Raw genomic sequence first — 15,959 nt, forward strand, 5'->3', positions numbered from 1 at the left:
CTCTTTTGCATTCGAGAATCTTCATTCTGCAAAATTAATATAGTGATGAGTAAGATTATACATGCAAGAACGAGCAGAGTAAGACTTAATGACATAAATCAATAATACTTACAAACAATAGACACTGATGATAGATTTATCGAGGGCGTCTTGTTTGTATAACTGAAATAATTCCTCGAATTCAATCATAATCATGCCTTGTCCAGTCCCGAAATGCTCGTCTTCATATGTCACATTGGTCATCATAATTGTCATAAACAATAAATAAAACAAATAGTTATAAAAGATAATATATACCACATCCGAATCATAGACAGGACAAGGGCCGATGGAGGCGGATACCAAAACCATCGTACTATATAATAACAAAAAATAATGGAAGTAAGTAATTTATACAAGTATGTATCTAAATCATGCAAGTAAAAAAAAATTCTTTTAAAAAGAAGACAAGAACAAGAGGCTCACCACGGTGGTGCTGGTGACGCGATCGGCGCGGGGCGATCAACAACTGTGAGGACGGGCACGGGACGACACCCTACACATGTGCAGACTCTAAGAAGTTAACTTGAGCATTTCAAATGAGCTAAACTAGCAGTGACAGATGAAAGGATGAAGTAGCTAACCTTTTAAAACACTTGTGGAGTTGGTGCACGGCCAAATCTAGACAAATATTGAGGAAAATGGAGTTTGGAGGTCGAATTTGGAGAGGAGAAAGCTTAACTAGTGTGGCTCGGGCATTTCATCGAACACGTCAAGTGCATGAACTAGAGTGGCAAGGGTGGCATGGCATGGGCACACTTCAGCCAAAAAACAGAGGAGAGTGTGGGCACGGCGACGGTATATATAGACAGAACTTTAGTCCCGGTTTTTGTCTAAAACCGAGACTAATAGCCTACCCTTTAGTCCCGGTTCGTGCCACAAACCGGGACTAATGCTCCGCGGCACGCCACGTGAGAGTCGCTGGATCTTTAGTCCCGGGTTTTCCTCGAACCGAACCTAGACCAATGCCCCGGCAAATCGAACTGGGACCAATGCCTCGCATTGGTCCAGATTTTGATTTGAACCGGGACTAATGGTCTTTCGGCCCTCGGTCGAAAGACCATTTTTCTACTAGTGTGTATGGTGTTCCCGGGTGCATGCGTGTCTGAAGTACTAGAGTGATACGCTACTTGTGTCGATTGAATCTTGATCGTTTGTCTTGTTGCGTGGTTGTGTTTGTTATTCAATGTTTAACTGTACGTGCATATGGATGGCTATGAGTAACTGATGTGGCCAAGCTGGCCCCACGTTCGTGCATACATGCTGAAGAGGTATTGGCTATCTTACCAGGATGCTAGTGTTCCGCAACCCGACAACGACATTTATGTGTACCTAAGGCCATTTGTTGAAGAACTATTACACTCGTGGGATGAAAAAGGTGTATGTGTGTGGGATGAGCACAAACAGGAGGAATTTGACCTACAAGCGTTGCCGTTTGTAACCATCAATTATTGGCCCGCTCTTAGTAACCTTTCAGGACAGACAGACAAGGGATAGAGTGCATGCACGCACTTTTTAGATGAGACTGAAAGTATATATTTGGATAAATGTAAGAAGAATGTGTACCCGGGGTAACGTCGACTTCTTCCAATCAGTCATCTCTTAAGAAAGAAAGGCAAGCATTTCATAGGTGAGACAGTTCACCGGAAGAAGCCTGTCCACCGTACTGGTGATGATATATTTGATATGGTTAAGGATTTAAAAGTAATCTTTGGAAAGGGTTGTGGTGGACAATCTGTTCCGGATGATGCTAACGGACATGCATCCATGTGAAAGAAGAAATCTATATTTTGGGAGCTACCCTATTGGAAAGTCCTAGAGGTTCGCTGTGCAATCGACGTGATGCACGTGACAAAGAATCTTTGCGTGAACCTTCTAGACTTCTTGGGAGTGTATGGGAAGACAAAAGATAGATTGGTGGCACGGCATGACCAGCGACGTATGAACGAAAAAGACGGCATGCATCCAAAGAAGTATAAAGGTCCTGCCAGTTGTGCTCTTACCAAAGAAGAGAAGGAAATATTTTTTGAATGTCTGAGCAATATGAAGGTCCCGTCTCACTTCTCGTCCAATATAAAGGGAATAATAAATATGGCAGAGAAAAAATTCCAAAACCTAAAGTCTCATGACTGCCACGTGATTATGACACAATTACTTCTGGTTGCATTAAGGGGGGTTCTACCAGAAAAAGTTCGAGTACCCATTGTGAAGCTATGTGCATTTCTCAATGCAATTTATCAGAAGGTAATCGATCCAGAAATCGTACCAAGGTTACAGAATGATTTGATCCAATGTTTTGTCAGTTTCGAGTTGGTGTTCCCACCATCCTTCTTCAATATTATGACGCACTTCCTAGTTGCCCTAGTCAAAAAGATTACCATTCTGGATCCTGTATTTATACACAATGTGTTTCCCTTTGAGAGGTTCATGGGAATCTTAAAGAAATATGTTCATAACCATGCTAGGCCAGAAGGAAGCATCTCCAAGGGCTATGGAACCGAGGAGGTTATTGAGTTTTGTGTTGACTTTATTCCTGACCTTAAGCCGATTCGTGTTCCTCAATCGCGGCATGAGGGGAGACAAAGTGGAAAAGGCACACTAGGAAAGAAAGCAGTAATAAGTATGGACGGACATTCTTTCACTCAAGCACACTACACAGTTCTACAAAATTCCACCTTGGTGGCTCCGTATATCGAGGAACACATGGATATTGTACGGTCCAAGAACCCGGAGCAGCCTGACTCCTGGATTAAACGTACACACATGGCGACTTTCAACGGTTAGTTGCAAACACATCTCATGAATAACACTCCTCTTGGAGATGAGTTCTGCTTGTTGGTCAAGTCACCATCTTCGACTATAGTGACTTTCAAAGGGTATGAGATAAACAGGAATACATTTTACATGATCGCTCAACATAAAAAGAGCACCAACCAAAACATTGGTGTCCGCTTTGATGCAACAAACAACAATGGGAAAAAGGACACATATTTTGGTTACATAGAGGAGATATGGGAACTTGACTATGGACGTTCTTTTAAGGTCTCTTTGTTTTGGTGCAAATGGGTCAATCTGACTGGAGGTGGGGTAAAGGTAGACCCACAGTACGGGATGACAACAGTGGATCTCAACAATCTTGGGTACACACATGAACAATTCATCCTAGCCAATGATGTGGTTCAGATTTTCTATGTGAAGGACATGTCTACCAAACCGAGATAAATAAAAGATAAGGAAGCGAATACATCATACGATGAACCAAAGCGCCACATAGTTTTTTTAGGGAAAAGAAACATCGTGCGAGTGGAGGACAAGACAGACATGTCAGGAGATTATAATAAGTTTGATGAAATTTCTCCCTTCACAACACAATGAACACTGAACCAAGCATCCCGTTAAATGATAAAGATTCTCCATGGTTACGGCGCAATCATAAGGAAGGGACATACGTGAAGAAAAAGTCTTATACCCCAAGATCCCACTCTTTGATGTGACCGGCTTCACCGTCATCACCTTCTCTATAGTGAGTTTTCGGACTTATAGCTGGAAAGTCTCACTTTGGACAAACCAGAGGGAATCTTTGTAAGAGTTAGGGTATATATGTGTTTACTAGGGGTTACACTAACACAAGCAAGCAAAAAAGTTTCACTTTGCTACCCCTTGCGACACCGAATCTTTGTAAGAGCTAGGGCATTTTGGCATTTGAAACATGATTTCTGAATAATTATTTATTAACTTATGAAATTTTAAAATTAGGAATTATTCATGCACTTTTAGTATTTTAATTATACAGAGGAGTTAATCAATGCAATTTTGTCCAAACCAGATATGAATGTGTAGGTTATGTTAAGACAAACAATTAGACATCTTATTTGCTCCATTTGGCTTAACAGAACTGAAGATATGAATTTTAAAAATTTGAAATAATGTCTACAATTAGTGTATTTTATTCATAAGTGAACAATTTATTATACAACTTCCTGTCAAAATGATACTAGTTGATAGAAATCTTCAAGATGAATCCACATAAATTTGAATGAGCTCATTTGGTTTGGTTTTCAAATTGTTACGCGTTTTACAAGAATTAATTTTAATGTGCCAAATTGAATTTGTCAATAATTTCTTAAGAATGAAAATTAATGGAAAGACACCTTTAGTCCCGGTTGCAACCACCATCCGGGACTAAAGGTCCTTCGCCCGAATGGAATTTGGGCCGTCGAAAATGTTGGCCTTTAGTCCCGGTTCATGGCTGGAGCCAGGACTAAAGGACCTTTAGTCCCGGTTCATGGCTCGAACCGGGACTAAAGGTCACGGGTATATAAACTTCTGGGACTTGGTGTCCCGGTGCCAGCCACCGTAGGGCTATGAAATCGAACCACACCGCTCATCTTCAACCATCGGCCACCGGAGATCGCCACCTCCGCTCGTTGTCTCCAAGCCGTCCCCAAGCCCGTTTCGACACCCTGTGCAACCGCCGTGAGATCCTGCCCCGTTTCACTCTCTCCACGCTTGATTGCTCACTGTAGCCGCCGATTCGACCAAGCCCGATAGCTTCTCACCATCGGTCATGTCGATGCCGCCACTAGAGCTAGCTAGGCTCGCATGTGAGCATGTAGTCGTGCTGAGGAGGTCTCCAGCGAGCCGTAGGAGCTCTCACCCCCTCCTCTGGTGCCCGTTGGCCTCGGACCCGACCTAGCCTGCGTTCCGCCGTCCTCCAAGGTCATCGCCGACGATGATTTAGGCCACCCCAACCCCTTTGTATTGTCCCGTTGGATGCGCGCGAGCGTGCTGGTCTCGTAGATGCCCTTCGCCGTTGTTTTGGTCGCCGGAGGAAGATTTCTGAGCCCCTCCGCTATCTTTGGCCTCGCCAGTGGCTAAATGTTATTGGATTTGACCATCCTGACGAGGGGTTTGACCTCCCAGCGTCACAGACAGGTGGGGCGAGTCCTTGGTTAATTTCAGATTAGATACTATTTTAAACAACTAATTTGATTACCCTATTGAGCCACTAACGCGTGGACCCCACCTGTGGTCGCCACCCAAATGACGGTGTCCCCTCAAGTGGTCGCACTGATGCTACCAGCCCCTTCGGCTCTGCCTCCACCGTAGATCGGCTCAGCATCGAGCGCCCGATCGAACGTAGCCAGCCATGACATATTTGGCGCCCCATAGCCAATTTGCGATGCCCCCCGAGTTGCTTCGCCCTATTTTTGGCCACCGGCGGCGAGCCACCAACCACCGCTGACATTGGCCGACCTAGGGCCACCCTCCGGGGTCGGTGCCATCGACCCCCCGAGGCCCGTGTTGACCTGTTGACCGGAGTTAACTCACTAACTGGGCGACCCAATCACTGACTAGTGGGCCGCAACCGCCTGGTTAATGGGTTCACTAATTAACGTAATTAAAACATCACATCTGTTCCTTCTCTCTCTCCCTCGCGCCAGCGCCCTCACCCTTGCGCTCGGCACCGGCACTCTCTCCGATCTTCGCCGACACGCTGCTGCGGTGGTGGCGGATATACAAGACACTTGATGGTCGTGGCGAGGCTGGAGCCAGACCACATCGTTCCGGTGGCTCCTCTGCTTCCCGTCGGGGACCCTCCGAGCCCGGAGGCGAGAATAATTCCGTGAGAGTTCATCGGTTCCTCGAAAACTGGTAGGGACACCAGGGAAGGTAGAACTAACACTACCGATGGTCACACATAACTAAGTCTGAAAAAACCCAAGGGGTGGACCAACAAACTGTGTGCCCACCTGTTTCAGTTCTTTGCAATTTGGGCCACACTCGATACAAACAAGCAGTCTAATTGCAAAAGTACTTTGTAGATTAATGGTCCTAAATTGCAAAAGCACAGCTACAAGTCCTTCATTATATATGGGTTTATTGAACTATTGTTTTTGCTTATTGAATGCATTTTAAATTAAATACTAAATTGTTTTATATTTCTTCTAGATTAGTTAAGCTATGGACGATAATGACAAATACCATCCAGATGACATCTTTGACATCATACGCTCTTCCCAAAACCAAGAGAATGAACAAGATGACAGACACACAATTTTTGAACGACTCCGGTTGAGGGACCTGAGCAAGAACCAAGAGACGAAGGGCAAACAATCAATGATGGCAAAGAGAATGTTAAAAAATTAACAAAGTCTGGTGAGGCATATATATTACTCCCTCCGTCTCAAAATAACTGTCTCAACTTTGTACTAGAGCTAGTACAAAGTTGTACTAAACTTAAGACACTTATTTTGGGACTGAGGAAGTAGTATTCTAGTGATCATTAGATGTAATAATTGATATATATATATATATATATATATATATATATATATATATATATAAACAAATATTTCTTCTTTTAGCTCGGTGGATCGAGCCAATCTCCTAGAAGCTAGGTATGAGGCAATGCCAAAAAGTTGGGTGATGACATACAATTCAACATCGATGAAGTCGCAGAAGATGGCAAACCGATTGCTCCTGAACAGAATTCCCGTAAATTTAAAAATAAAAGTGGAGGTATTGTTAGGGACCAAATCCCAATCACCACTCGATAATGGAATAAGCCAAAGGTAGATCAAGGAGTTAGTTATGTCGACGAAAGATAAAAAAATTGCTTTGGGATACGGTCATGTCACATTTCAACCTATAAAAGGGTCTCACAAATAGCAAACAGTTGACAGTCGAGCAATTTTCTCTTAAGAATATGGCCATAGAATTCCAGATTTGGAAGAAAAGATTATACAGCGACTACATCAAGGCAAAAGTGAAGACTCCGGAATTCACTCGAGCGCTAGTGAAGATAAAAGGTCACTCGGACACATCTGTGGAGTACAAGGAATCGACTGGAAATGTGGAAAGGTCAAGGAAAAGTAAGCTAAATGTTGAGAAAAAGAAGTATCACCATGTTCTAGGGACACGTGGCTACAAGAGAACCGTGCCTGAGTGGGAAGCAGCTGAGGCCAAGATGGTTCCAGAAGGGGTCATTCCAACTACAACGGATTGGCCCGAGAGGTCCAAGAATTAGTTTTATGCATATGGGGGAAAGTTGGACCCAGTGACATGGCAGATTATTGTAAAGGCAGATATTAAAACATCCTGAGAAGCTTTAGTTCAAGCGATAGAATATGCTCGAAAGGGGTTGTTCCAGCCCGAGAGAGAGAACGACGAGCATACACACGCTATCAAGAATCCTGAACATGGAGGATGAACATGAGGCAAAGGTGTTGTTCCGTGTGTTTTGGGGTTTTCGGAGTGGAACGACACTTATAGAAGCCGTGAGAGAAAAAAGAAGTAGGATGCACACCAGATTCAAAGGGTAGAAACAAAGAATGAGGAGCTGCACCGCATGTTAAAGCGGCAACACGAGCAAGTGGACACAATTAGCAAGCGAAGGGCATCTCCGTGGCAGGAGCAACCAGATCCAGCATTGGATAGTACCGTCCCATCTATGTGGAAAAGTAGCATGGGTTCCACGCGGGTCCGGGCCAATGATGCACCGTTGGCTCGCTACCCCGTGGATGATATCAAAGAGAGGACAGATTGTGAGCTACACCAAAATATGAAGAACATATCCATGAAGGTAGCGGTCGGCGTTGCTTTACCGAATGCACCTGAAGCAACCATCCATGGCAATCTGATTCCAGCTGGCTATGCTCAAGTCGGGGTGGGTGAAGTTCTGTCGGGATATGACTCACTAGAGCTTGACATTCCTGGCGGTGAAGGGGAGCAGACATTGGGATAAGTCATACATGGTGTCATTTTATGGAGAAAGGAATGCATCACGAGAAAACACCTTTTCAAGCCATTCACGCTTAGCACGTATTCTAGCAGTTCTTTTCTTACACTCATCAATAGAAATTCTCATAGCTTTGAAGGACTCATTAATACCATGCTTGGTTGGAATAGATCTAATTTTCAAATAATCAATATCAAGAGAAATTCTTTCAATGTTTCTAGCCAAATCATCAATCTTGAGCAATTTTTCTTCACTCATAGCATTGAAACCTTTTTGAGAGCTAATGAATTCTTTAATATTATTCTCAAGATCAGAGGGAAGCTTATTATAATTTCCATAATAATAGTTGTAGGAATTACCATAATTGTTAGGGGAATTACTAGGAAACGGCTTAGGATTGAAATTACCTCTATACGCGTTATTGCCAAAATTGTTCCTACCAAGAAATTCACATCCAGAGATTCATTATTATTTCCAATCAAAGAAGACAAAGAAATATCATTGGGATTAATAGGAGCACTCTTAATAGCAAATAATTTCATCAATTCATCCATCTTTCCACTTAAAGTATTTATTTGTTCAATATCGTGCACTTTTTTACTCGTAGGAGATCTTTCAGTATGCCATTGAGAGTAATTTGCCATAATATTATCTAGGAGTTTAGTAGATTATCCTAATGTGATTTCCATAAAGGTACCACCGGCGGCGGAATCTAAAAGATTTCTAGTAGGAAAATTCAATCCCGCATAAAAAAATTGTATAATCATCCATAAACTCAAACCATGCGCGGGGAAATTTGTTGGAATTATGCCCTAGAGGAAATAATAAATATAGTTATTATTATAATTCCTGTATCAAGATAATCGTTTATTATCCATGCTATAATTGTATTGAATGAAGACTCATTTACATATGTGGATACATAGACAAAACACCGTCCCTAGCAAGCCTCTAGTTGGCTAGCCAGTTGATCAAAGATAGTCAGTGTCTTCTGATTATGAACAAAGTGTTGTTGCTTGATAACTGGATCACGTCATTAGGAGAATCACGTGATGGACTAGACCCAAACTAATAGACGTAGCATGTTGATCGTGTCATTTTGTTGCTACTGTTTTCTGCGTGTCAAGTATTTATTCCTATGACCATGAGATCATATAACTCACTGACACCGGAGGAATGCTTTGTGTGTATCAAACGTCGCAACGTAACTGGGTGACTATAAAGATGCTCTACAGGTATCTCCGAAGGTGTTAGTTGAGTTAGTATGGATCAAGACTGGGATTTGTCACTCCGTGTGACGGAGAGGTATCTCGGGGCCCACTCGGTAATACAACATCACACACAAGCCTTGCAAGCAATGTGACTTAGTGTAAGTTGCGGGATCTTGTATTATCGAACGAGTAAAGAGACTTGCCGGTAAACGAGATTGAAATAGGTATGCGGATACTGACGATCGAATCTCGGGCAAGTAACATACCGAAGGACAAAGGGAATGACATACGGGATTATATGAATCCTTGGCACTGAGGTTCAAACGATAAGATCTTCGTAGAATATGTAGGATCCAATATGGGCATCCAGGTCCCGCTATTGGATATTGACCGAGGAGTCTCTCGGGTCATGTCTACATAGTTCTCGAACCCGCAGGGTCTGCACACTTAAGGTTCGACGTTGTTTTATGCGTATTTGAGTTATATGGTTGGTTACCCAATGTTGTTCGGAGTCCCGGATAAGATCACGGACGTCACGAGGGTTTCCGGAATGGTCCGGAAACTAAGATTGATATATAGGATGACCTCATTTGATTACCGGAAGGTTTTCGGAGTTACCGGGAATGTACCGGGAATGACGAATGGGTTCCGGGAGTTCACCGGGGGGGGGGCAACCCACCCTAGGGAAGCCCAAGAGGGCCCTATGCGCCTAGATAAGAAAATCAAGGAGAAAAAAAAGAGGAGGTGGGAAGGGAAGGAAGGACTCCCTCCCACCAAACCAAGTCCAACTCGGTTTGGGGGGGAACCTTCCCACTTGGACTCGGCCGACCCCCTTGGGGCTCCTTGAGCCCCAAGGCAAGGTCCCCTCCCTCCCACCTATATATACGGAGGTTTTAGGGCTGATTTGAGACGATTTTTCCACGGCAGCCCGACCACATACCTCCACGGTTTTTTCTCTAGATCGCGTTTCTGCGGAGCTCGGGCGGAGCCCTGCTGAGACAAGGTCATCACCAACCTCCGGAGCGCCGTCACGCTGCCGGAGAACTCTTCTACCTCTCCGTCTCTCTTGCTGGATCAAGAAGGCCGAGATCATCGTCGAGCTATACGTGTGCTGAACACGGAGGTGCCGTCCATTCGGTACTAGATCGTGGGACTGATCGCGGGATTGTTCGCGGGGCGGATCGAGGGACGTGAGGACGTTCCACTACATCAACCACGTTCACTAGCGCTTCTGCTGTACGGTCTACAAGGGTACGTAGATCACTCATCCCCTCTCGTAGATGGACATCACCATGATAGGTCTTCATGCGCGTAGGAAATTTTTTTGTTTCCCATGCGACGTTCCCCAACAGTGGTATCAGAGCTAGGTTCATGCGTAGATGTCTTCTCGAGTAGAACACAAAAGTTTTGTGGGCGGTGATGTGCATTTTGCTGCCCTCCTTAGTCTTTTCTTGATTCCGCGGTATTGTTGGATTGAAGCGGCTTGGACCGACATTACTCGTACGCTTACGAGAGACTGGTTTCATCGTTACGAGTAACTCCGTTGCTCAAAGATGACTGGCAAGTGTCGGTTTCTCCAACTTTAGTTGAATCGGATTTGACCGAGGAGGTCCTTGGATGAGGTTAAATAGCAAATCATATATCTCCGTTGTGGTGTTTGCGTAAGTAAGATGCGATCCTACTAGATACCCGTGATCACCACGTAAAACATGCAACAACAAAATTAGAGGACGTCTAACTTGTTTTTGCAGGGTATGCTTGTGATGTGATATGGCCAACGATGTGATGTGATATATTGGATGTATGAGATGATCATGTTGTAATAGAAAATATCGACTTGCGCGTCGATGGTACGGCAACCGGCAGGATCCATAGGGTTGTCTTTATACTAACGTTTGTGCTTGCAGATGCGTTTACTATTTTGCTAGGATGTAGCTTTAGTAGTAATAGCATGAGTAGCACGACAACCCCGATGGCAACACGTTGATGGAGATCATGGTGTGGCACCGGTGACAAGAAGATCGTGCCGGTGCTTTGGTGATGGAGATCAAGAATCACGTGATGATGGCCATATCATGTCACTTATGAATTGCATGTGATGTTAATCCTTTTATGCACCTTATTTTTCTTAGAACGACGGTAGCATTATGAGGTGATCTCTCACTAAAATTTCAAGACGAAATTGTGTTCTCCCCGACTGTGCACCATTGCTACAGTTCGTCGTTTCGAGACACCACGTGATGATCGGGCGTGATAGACTCAACGTTCACATACAACGGGTGCAAAACAGTTGCGCACGCGGAACACTCGGGTTAAACTTGGCGAGCCTAGCATGTGCAGACATGGCCTCGGAACACATGAGACCGAAAGGTCGATCATGAATCATATAGATGATATGATTAGCATAGGGATGCTTACCACTGAAACTATACTCAACTCACGTGATGATCGGACTTGAGCTAGTGTAAGTGGATCATGAACCACTCAAATGACTAGAGAGATGTACTTATTGTGTGGGAGTTTAGCAAATAATTTGATTAAGTTAAACTCTAATTATCTTGAACATAGTCATGGCTCACGCGACAGTCACCCTGAATTTTAATACGTTCCTAGAGAAAGCTAAGTTGAAAGATGATGGAAGCAACTTTGTAGACTGGGCTCGTAATCTTAAGCTAATCTTACAAGCTGGGAAGAAGGATTATGTCCTTAATGCTGCGCTAGGAGATGAACCACCCGCTACGGCTGATCAGGATGTTAAGAACGCTTGGTTAGCACGTAAGGAGGACTACTCAATAGTTCAATGTGCAGTCTTGTATGGCTTAGAACCGGGACTTCAACGTCGCTTTGAGCGTCATGGAGCATTTGAGATGTTCCAGGAGTTGAAGTTTATCTTTCAGAAGAACGCCCGGATCGAGAGGTATGAGACCTCTGATAAATTCTATGCTTGCAAGATGGAGGAAAACTCGTCTGTCAGTGAACATGTGCTCAAAATGTCTGGGTACTCAAACCGTCTAGCTGAACTGGGGATTGAACTCCCGCAAGAGGCTATCACTGACAGAATCCTTCAATCACTGCCGCCAAGCTATAAAGGCTTTGTGTTGAACTACAACATGCAAGGGATGAACAAGTCTCCCGGCGAGTTGTTTGCGATGCTGAAAGTCGCAGAGTCTGAACTCCGTAAAGAGCATCAAGTGTTGATGGTGAATAAGACCACTAGTTTCAAGAGAAACGGCAAAGGCAAGAAGGGTAATTCGAAGAAGAGCGGCAAGCCTGTTGCCAATCCGACGAAGAAACCCAAAGGTGGACCTAAGCCTGAAACGGAGTGTTACTATTGCAAGGGTATGGGTCACTGGAAGCGCAATTGCCCCAAGTATCTGGCAGATAAGAAGGCGGCCAAAGAAAAATCAGGTATATTTGATATACATGTTATTGATGTGTACTTAACCGGCTCTCGTAGTAGTGCCTGGGTATTCGATACCGGTTCTGTTGCTCATATTTGCAACTCGAAACAGGAACTGCGGAATAGACGAAGGCTGGCGAAAGATGAAGTGACGATGCGCGTAGGAAATGGTTCCAAGGTTGATGCAATCGCCGTTGGCACAGTTTCACTTCAGTTACCATCAGGATTAGTGATGAACTTAAATCATTGTTATTTAGTGCCTGCGTTGAGCATGAACATTATATCTGGATCTTGTTTATTGCGAGACGGTTACTCTTTTAAGTCAGAGAATAATGGTTGTTCTATTTCTATGAGTAACATCTTTTATGGTCATGCACCTAATGTGAGAGGATTGTTCATATTGAATCTTGATAGCGATACACATATACATAACATTGAGACCAAAAGAGTTAGAGTTAACAATGATAGCGCCATATTTTTGTGGCACTGCCGCTTAGGTCATATTGGTGTAAAGCGCATGAAGAAACTCCATGCTGATGGACTTTTGGAGTCACTTGACTTTGATTCACTTGACACATGCGAACCATGCCTCATGGGCAAGATGACTAAGACTCCGTTCTCCGGAACAATGGAGCGTGCAAGTGACTTATTGGAAATCATACATGCCGATGTGTGTGGTCCGATGAGCGTAGAGGCACGCGGCGGATATCGTTATTTTCTCACCTTCACTGACGATTTGAGTAGATATGGTTATGTCTACTTGATGAAACACAAGTCTGAAACATTTGAAAAGTTCAAGAAATTTCAGAGTGAAGTGGAAAATCATCGTAACAAGAAGATCAAGTTCCTGCGGTCTGATCGTGGGGGTGAATATCTGAGTTTCGAGTTTGATACTCACTTAAGACAGTGTGGAATTGTTTCACAGTTAACACCGCCTGGAACACCACAGCGTAATGGTGTGTCCGAACGTCGTAATCGTACTCTATTAGAGATGGTGCGATCTATGATGTCTCTTACTGATTTGCCGTTATCATTTTGGGGTTATGCATTAGAAACAACTGCATTCACTTTAAATAGGGCACCATCAAAATCCGTTGAGACGACACCATACGAACTGTGGTATGGCAAAAGGCCAAAATTGTCGTTTCTTAAAGTTTGGGGATGTGATGCTTATGTCAAAAAGCTTTAGCCTGAAAAGCTGGAACCCAAAGCGGAAAGGTGCGTCTTCATAGGTTACCCAAAAGAGACTGTTGGGTACACCTTCTATCTCAAATCCGAGGGCAAAGTGTTTGTTGCTAAAAACGGAGCTTTTCTCGAGAAGGAGTTTCTCTCGAGAGAATTGAGTGGGAGGAAGATAGAACTTGACGAGGTTGTCGAACCTCTCATCCCTCTGGATGGTGGCGCAGGGCAAGGGGAAACCTCTGTCGTTGCGACGCCGGTTAAGGAGGAAGTTAATGATGATGATCATGAAACTCCGGTTCAAGTTTCTGTCGAACCACGCAGGTCGACGAGACCACGTGCTGCTCCAGAGTGGTACGGTAATCCCGTCTTATCAATCATGTTGTTAGACAACAATGAACCTGCAAATTATGAAGAAGCAATGGTGGGCCCAGATTCCAACAAATGGCTAGAAGCCATGAAGTCCGAGATGGGATCCATGTATGAGAACAAAGTGTGGACTTTGGAGGTACTACCTAAGGGCCGCAAGGCTATTCAGAACAAATGGATCTTTAAGAGGAAGACGGACGCTGACGACAATGTGACCGTTTATAAAGCTCGACTTGTGGCAAAGGGTTTTTCACAAGTTCAAGGAGTTGACTACGATGAGACATTCTCACCCGTAGCGATGCTTAAGTCCGTCAGAATCATGTTAGCAATAGCTGCATTTTTCAATTATGAAATCTGGCAGATGGATGTCAAAACGGCGTTCCTTAACGGTTTCCTTAAGGAAGAGTTGTATATGATACAACCCGAAGGTTTTGTCGATCCTAAGAATGCTAACAAGGTGTGCAAGCTCCAGCGATCCATTTATGGACTGGTGCAAGCATCTCGGAGTTGGAACAAACGTTTTGATGAGGTGATCAAAGCATTTGGGTTTATACAAGTGGTTGGAGAATCTTGTATTTACAAGAAAGTGAGTGGGAGCTCTGTGGCGTTTCTAATATTATATGTCGATGACATATTGCTGATTGGAAACAACGTGGAGTTTTTGGAGAGCATAAAGGATTACTTGAATAAAACTTTAAGATCTATAGGGATAGATCAAAACGCCTGATAGGACTTTCACAAAGCACATACCTTGATAAAGTTTTGAAGAGGTTCAAAATGGAACAGTCCAAGAAAGGGTTCTCGCCAGTTTTACAAGGTACGAAATTGAGTAAGACTCAGTGCCCAACAACTGATGAAGATAGAGAGCATATGCGCTCTGTCCCCTATGCTTCAGCCATAGGTTCTATCATGTATGCAATGCTGTGCACTAGACCGGATGTTAGCCTGGCGATAAGTATGGCGGGTAGGTTCCAGAGTAATCCAGGAGTGGATCACTGGACAGCGGTCAAGAATATCCTGAAGTACCTGAAAAGGACTAAGGAGATGTTTCTCGTGTATGGAGGTGATGAAGAGCTCGCCGTAAAAGGTTACGTCGATGCAAGCTTTGACACAGATCCGGACGACTCTAAGTCGCAAACCGGATACGTATTTATTCTTAATGGGGGTGCGGTAAGCTGGTGCAGTTCCAAGCAAAGCGTCGTAGCAGATTCTACATGTGAAGCGGAGTACATGGCTGCCTCGGAGGCGGCTAAGGAGGGTGTCTGGATGAAGCAGTTCATGACGGATCTTGGAGTGGTGCCAAGCGCACTGAATCCAATAACCTTGTTCTGTGACAACACGGGTGCCATTGCCTTAGCAAAGGAACCACGGTTTCACAAGAAGACCAGACACATCAAACGACGCTTCGACCTCATCCGCGACTACGTCGAGGGAGAGGATGTAAATATATGCAAAGTGCACACGGATCTGAATGTAGCAGACCCGCTGACTAAACCTCTTCCACGGCCAAAGCATGATCAACACCAGAACTGTATGGGTGTTAGATTTATTACAATGTAATTCGCATGATGATGTGAGGGCTAGATTATTGACTCTAGTGCAAGTGGGAGACTGTTGGAATTATGCCCTAGAGGCAATAATAAATATAGTTATTATTATAATTCCTGTATCAAGATAATCGTTTATTATCCATGCTATAATTGTATTGAATGAAGACTCATTTACATGTGTGGATACATAGACAAAACACCGTCCCTAGCAAGCCTCTAGTTGGCTAGCCAGTTGATCAAAGATAGTCAGTGTCTTCTGATTATGAACAAAGTGTTGTTGCTTGATAACTGGATCACGTCATTAGGAGAATCACGTGATGGACTAGACCCAAACTAATAGACGTAGCATGTTGATCGTGTCATTTTGTTGCTACTGTTTTCTGCGTGTCAAGTATTTATTCCTATGACCATGAGATCATATAACTCACTGACACCGGAGGAATGCTTTGTGTGTATCAAACGTCGCAACG

Source organism: Hordeum vulgare, chromosome 4H, assembly GCF_904849725.1.
Source record: "Hordeum vulgare subsp. vulgare chromosome 4H, MorexV3_pseudomolecules_assembly, whole genome shotgun sequence".
NCBI classification, from domain to species: domain Eukaryota; kingdom Viridiplantae; phylum Streptophyta; class Magnoliopsida; order Poales; family Poaceae; genus Hordeum; species Hordeum vulgare.